This window comes from Mirounga leonina, unplaced genomic scaffold (assembly GCF_011800145.1).
Source record: "Mirounga leonina isolate KUSES-001 unplaced genomic scaffold, KU_Mleo_1.0 Mir_178, whole genome shotgun sequence".
NCBI classification, from domain to species: Eukaryota; Metazoa; Chordata; class Mammalia; order Carnivora; family Phocidae; genus Mirounga; species Mirounga leonina.
This window is the reverse complement of record NW_023270464.1, coordinates 14,055,291-14,062,033: the sequence shown is the minus strand read 5'-3', so window position 1 is coordinate 14,062,033 and position 6,743 is coordinate 14,055,291. Positions and strand designations below refer to the sequence as shown.

At 43.2% G+C, this 6,743-nt stretch overlaps 1 long non-coding RNA gene across 1 annotated transcript; it reads right to left on the bottom strand.

Annotated features, from left to right (window-relative positions):
* Positions 1–373: 373 nt before the first annotated feature.
* LOC118023013 lies at positions 374–6,462 on the bottom strand. The gene is made up of 4 exons (XR_004682627.1): positions 5,784–6,462; positions 2,444–2,735; positions 1,636–2,090; positions 374–1,338 (listed from the first exon to the last, which is right to left on the bottom strand). It is a non-coding gene; the product is annotated as an uncharacterized LOC118023013 (long non-coding RNA).
* Positions 6,463–6,743: the final 281 nt, after the last annotated feature.

Here is a 6,743-nt window from a genome sequence, read left to right as displayed (position 1 = left end):
ACAATTAACACAGATTTCATAATGGGCACATTTCAATTTTTGTTTCATTAAGCTTCATAAAAATATAGGCTCATGAAAAAGCCGGTTCAATTAAAGTGTGGACTTTTCATTATTTTTAACACATTTTACCTACTTTTAGTTGATGAAAGTGTTACGTATTTTGCCAACCCAAGAATTTTTCACACTTCTTTAATTCAAACCAGCTTGATTTTTACAACTCAAATAGATAGGTTATTATTTGGCATTAACTGGAAATCAAATAAAGCAATAGTGAAATTTATTAAATAGATCACAATGCATACATTATTTCCTAAAAAAAGATTATTTTATACATTCAAAATACAGGAAATCAATTTTTGTTTAACCATGGCTAATACTTACAACTCCTTAATGAGGAAGATGCTAATATTCTACAAATACGATTTTACAAATGAGAGAATCCAAGCTCTACAAAGTGACCTAACTTGCCCAAGGTCATATAGCAAATACAAGGTCCAGAATCCTAGCACAGGTAATCTGACCACTTGTCATATCTTCTGTAGGCTTAAGATAATAAGCTCCTTGAGCAAGGGTCGTGTCTTTCTTTTTCTTTCTTTACTTATTTATTTTATATATATATATATTTTTTTGTTTGTTTGCTTGCTTTTCCCTGTGCACTGTTTCTGGGCAAGGTACATGTTAGTATATATAGTTAATGGTTTGTATTCAGCTTTCTATTCAACATAGCTCTCTACAACCTGCATTTCTATACATTTATGGTCAAGCAACACAATGTGAAGTATACTGACCCCTAAGACACTGCTAGATAATCAAGAGTCATCTGAAGCCTCATAGAAAGATAAAATTATACCCATATATACCTTGAGCTACAGATTAGTATCTCCAACTGTTGGATGAGTTGACCAACTCGATTCGTAGGTCTTAAAGACACCACAATTTTATCACATCCCAAATTAACTTTTTCATCTTTACTCAAAATTTCTCTTCTTTGCTGAGCTTCCCAACTAGACCCCAGGGAATTACCCACAAATACTTTCTGCATTCACCCCCTTATGGTCACAGAGTATTCATTCTCCCTGCCAGTTATTTTTCCATTCCATTTCCTCCTTTACATCTTCAGTGCCTTAATTCTGACCCTTATTTTCTTTTGCCCAGAAGATTTTCACAGCTCGGTTACAGGTCACCTTGTGTCCAGTCTGTCACAACGGGCTTTCTTCCTCCCAGGTGCCCGAAGTTTCTTTCTGAAATAGAAGCCATTCACTTCTTAAAGACTGCAGACAGCTGCCCCTACCTTAAAGAAGTATTTTCCACTGCGAGGCTCAGGGAACCCTGAAAGCACTGTGAATAGGAAAAGACAAATAGCTTTAAGGCAGGCCCTTGGAAATTTATAATGCAGAGTAACCTAGTAAAGACCCTGAGAAGTCCTACACGAAAGAACCCCATCCAACAGCTTAACCCAGTGTTCCCTACATCTTATGAAAATGCATTTATTTATTTTAATTGGTATTGTTTTCCCAGACAATACCAATTAACATCTCAAGGAACCAGCATTCCTCTCAGCATAGCTTGAGAAAAGACCATCCCACCAGATAAATTAACCGTAGTGCCAGTTCACCTCCATTATCCACCACCTACCTCAACTAGTCACCCCATGTTCATGGCTCTTTCCAAGGCGATAACATATTCACTTTGTCAAGGTAAACACGAAGCTCCTTCAAAACAGAATGTATTTTCCCCAATTTTTCAATCTGAAGAACTCTTCCTAATAACTTCAAGGCCGAGCTCAAATAAACGTTACCACCTCTCCAAAGCATTCCTCAAGTCACTCCTTTGTGTTGCTCTGCTGCGGATCATCCTTCTAAAACTGCATGCGTTCATTCACAGTTCCACCTTCCCCTACAAGGTTATTAGGCCCTTTTATATTTGTATCTGACGTACCTAGCACAGTTTCTAGCATATCGTGGAAACTCAACAAATGTTGATTGAAGGTATATTTTATTGTCTTCCAATTCAATACCTTACAGAGAGTAGGTGTCAATGCATATTTGTTATCAAATTTCTCAAGAGAGGTCCAATCGACTTTAAAGAACCTGCAACCAGGAGGGGTTACAGCTGAGATAAAGGGATTTTCCCATGGGAGGTGTACCCTAAAGCCCAGCTCTAACTCAAGCGTCTAGCTTCAGTCAGCTAATCCAGCTAGTGTATGTGTATTCCTCCCCGCCCCCCACTGCCTGAGCATCTACTGCATCTGTACCTCACTAGAAGGGGACACTTTTCCCCAAAGAGGAAGAGAGAGACTTTTTAAGCCCCAGATACAACTAACCAGTGCAAGGCACTGGTGGGCACAAGGCAAAATGCTGGACACCCACTGAGGGCATGTCCTCAGCCAGAAGTATCTGGTACCCACAGCTCCAAGAATTACAGCAACTTTCTTACTACTCACTTTTGGGACAGGATGCGCTGAGGAAGCAGTTTAGCTCTACATGGCTCTGAAGAAGTTCATTTCCAAAGAGTTGCGTCAAAGCCTTTTCAAGAATGAGGCAGATCAGCAAATGACTCTGCCACTTTCCAGCTGGGCGAGCTATTGCACCCCTTGCCACAGCCTTATTCTCATCTGTCAGATGAGGATAAATGAGGCAGCATTTGAAACGATGTGACACCTTGCTTGGCACATAGCAGGGCCATCCGTAAAAGTGTATTACATTTGATTCTGTTTCTCCCGAACTTTACAGTTTCTAAAAATAAAAAGAGGAACCGCTTACATGAAATTAATAATTCAACTCAAAAATCTGTTACTAAGTATATTTTGGACAGATCTATTTGTCTCTGCCACTCTCCCTGTTAAATTAAAATCAAAGCACACTCTTTAAAAAAGCCCTCCTCATTCGGCAGAACAACATGCAGAATTATGCCTCTGAGCCACACATTTTAGTGCTGACTCAATTTATAGCACAAAGTTTAGCAATTCGAGACCCCAGTGTCTTTAAGGTGAGGCCTGGATAGAGCACGTGCATCGTGCATCAATGGTCTGGTTCTGTCATTGGAGAGTTAGAAATTCTGGTTGGAATCTCACAGGACACAAATGTTTCTTTCATAAGGTTGAGACCTTTCAAGTGATTTCCCATTGTTTTGTGAAGGAGTCAGATGCATGAGGCCATTTAAACAAGCTAGAACAAGCCACAGCTTGCTGGACCAAGTCACACACAAAGAAGACCTGAGCCGCTGTGTGTAAGGACACCAGCCCTCACGAGCATGAGCCCTTCCAGCCTTGGAGTTAATGAGACCATTGGTTCACTCCGTTTGCTTTCCAGAGACTATCATGATCAATTTGCATGATGATTACGGAAAAAAATTAAAACACTATTCCCAAAGACCAAGTTAATAAAGGCCTCTGAGACTTGGAGCTTCCTGGAGGAGAAGGGTGTATTTTTCACTGAAAGGGGACCAAGCCCTTGAGATGAGCTGCCGTTTAGTGCAATGATGCAACGGTGAATTCCTACCCCCTCCCCATTTTTTTTTTTTTTATTCATAGCATCTTACACCTCGATTAGACCTTTCTCCCTTAAGAGCACGTAACGAATTTAATACAGAGTCAGAAGGAAATAAAAAGAGCAGAGGGAAGGGGTATCTGAATAAAGGCAAGAAAAGTATGAGTTGGTGGAATACTCTTGCAGTTGAAAAGACATTTGCTCCTCCTTTCCATGACAGATGCTGCGTTTTCTAGATTCAAACTGAAAGCACTCATTTCTCCTTTGATACTTCAAGCCCACCTCAGAGATAGACATCGACAGTGACTCCACTCTCTCCTGAGGAGCCGCAGATTTGCCCTTACCTCCCTAAAGGCAAGCGCCTCACGTACAGACCAATTCCTGGTTCAGTTCAGTTTTTAACCATGTTCCTGTCTTTTACATGAACTAGATCCTGCTTTTTCCTTCTAGGGGGTCTCGCATTTTCTACTCCATAGAGAAAGCATGGAACCACCTTGGCAGCTGGTTTGGAGGATGACACCCATGAAAACGGTCCCCGTCCCACTTCCCCTCTGAGAGCATCTCCTCTTCGTAGGCGGTCTTAGTCAAAAGCCCAGGGGACTAAGGGGAAAACGTGGGAAATGAACAAGATCTACTTTCTTAAGATTGCTCTTCTCGGTATCTCTAGAAAATGGGACAAAATAAAAATGCGGAACAGAAGGGACACTGGGTGGCTCAGTCGGTGAAGTGTCTGCCTTCGGCTCAGGTCATGATCCTAGGGTCCTGGGATCAAGTCCCGCATCGGGCTCCCTGCTCAGCAGGGACTGTGCAGTTCCTCCATCTATTATGGATTTTACTTTTAGCATCCAAACTATCTTTACAGAATTAGCAACTAGAAAAGTAGTTAAACCAACAAATACTCTATATCACAACTAACTTTCCCCACAAATCACTCTCAATGTCTCTATTTCATCCACCTTACCCAATGGTGGGGAGTCCCATGTGTGTAAATACATACATCTCCTTCCTTAATAATCTGTGTTACTATTTCTCCATGCTTTTCCCTAATCCATGCTACTGTTAATACCCCCTAGTTCATGGTCACCACAAAAACACCTATAACAGTTTATGTCCAGTAAAACCAGAAGGAATGAAATACTGTATTCTTTCTCAACAACAGACTCTGAAGAAGAAATGTTTTAAAAGGACAGGAGGAGGGGCTCTGGGTGCAGTGGGTTAGGCATTGGACTCTTGGTTTCAGCTCAGGTCATGATCTCAGGGTCAGGAGATGGAGCCTGGTGGCAAGTCCCACACTGGGCTCTGTGCTCAGTGCAGAGTCTGCTTGAGATGCTCTTTCCCTCTTCGTCTGACCCTGTTACTCATGCTCTCTCATTCTCTCTCTAAAATAAATAAATAAATCTAAAAAAAAAAAAAAAGGAGGAGGAGAGAATACTGTTGTGGTGACTTTTTACATTTTATCTACAACGTATCCATGGTGTCTTGCCAATGACTCAAGTGGCCTCTTTGAAAAATAGAAGGCTGTCATTCTCTGCACAGCAATGGCTGTAATAAATTGAGTTGAAAACCCTTACCCAGCTCACACATTGTGCCCAGGACTGTGGGAAGTGAGATCTAGCTTCCACCAACTGAGCCCAGGCCCTGGCGCTTGATACACCCACGTGGAGGAGAGGTGTCCTTTTTTGTCATTCATCTGTCCCGAAGGGCACAGTTTTCTGATTACCATTTTTGATTAAGGGAGCTCTGGGCTTAGGCATATGGGAAGGTTGTGATCTAAGAGCAGTTAATTTAGTGGCAGGTGATATAAATTACCCCAAAAGCAGTCTTTATGGATCAGAGGTAAACAGTGGATTGGCCATCACCTCCCCTTTATGGTTTCTATATCTAGTCCTGGAGGCAAACATACAGACGCTGTTACGTTCAATTCTCTTAACTCTATGAAGCTCGTTTTCCAGATGAGGAAAACAAGGCTCAGAGAAGTGAGTCAACTTCCCTCTTCCCCGACCACCCAGCAGCTAATAAGTGACCTCGCCCAGGCAGAAGGACCCAGAAGAATGAAGGTGGGGAGGTCTGATTGGAACGTGTGGTTTTCAGCACTAATGTCCAATGTCCAGCGCAACGCTTGGTACATAGTACGCTCTCCAGAAATCTTGGTTGAACTAAACTCCAGAGGGAAGGCTGGAGAACCAAGATTTTTTGAGCAGGTCTGGGAGGCGCCTTGGGTGTTGCATGTAAGGAGGTGCTCGCTCTCAGGGGGGCCTCCCTCATATTGCTGTAGTGCCCACCCTCGTCCCCCACCTGCTCCTCACTGTCCCGACGTCACTCCAGGAGGCAGGGACTCTTGTTTCCAAGTCTCATGGGCAGGTGCAAGTTCAGAGTCTCACTGACGTCTTTCCTCGTGCCTGCCAGTCGGCCCTTCTTCAGGTTCACTGCCATACCTGCGCAAAGAGACAGGAAACCCCTTGAGGAAGGCTTCCCATCCGTCTTCCTGGTGGTCTTTCATTTCTTTGCCAATAAGGTGATCTGCCTCACAACATACTTCAATATATTTGACATCTGTCATAAAACCCAGGTCAGGCATATCTGTCTTCTGTTAAAATAAGCCATGCTACCCAGGCGATTTCTCTGCTACGAAGGCCCCACCAGAAATAATGATTGACATATTGTCCACGTGTCCAGCCAACCCTCTTCATAGGAGCCATAAGTGACGGGTCCCAGTTTCCCCCGCTTCTCGAGAGAAACCAGGTAACACTTACAGGACCAAAAGGAGACATCATGATATTGAAACATGAAAGGGGACGCTGTAGCTGAAGTGACTGGCTTGAAATGAATACTTTCCTTTAACATCTTCCAAAAGTTAGTGACCGTGGCAATACACAGCTGTTTCTCTGAGGCATACATTTTCTCATAACACTTTACCCCCAGATGATGCTCACGGGCAGGCAGTGCAGAAGAAAGCAGGGAGCAGTTTCCTAAGTGGCAGTGATTTCTCTTTAGACTTCACATGGCTCAGCCTTGAGGAAAGTTCCTTATCAGGGAGAATTCTGGACACTCGGACTCTCGGCACATTCTGCGAATGTAAGAGGGAAGCCCCACTGGCTTCTGATTCTCATTGCTCCCTTGAGAGGCACCGGTGGAAGGAGCAGGTCTCAGGTCCCCCAGAGACCTGCCGGTTGGAAAACTTGTCACAAAATTATGAAAATCACTACTATGCCCAAATGTATGCTAGTCCCTTTGAGCCTCTGTGGGCCAAGTACA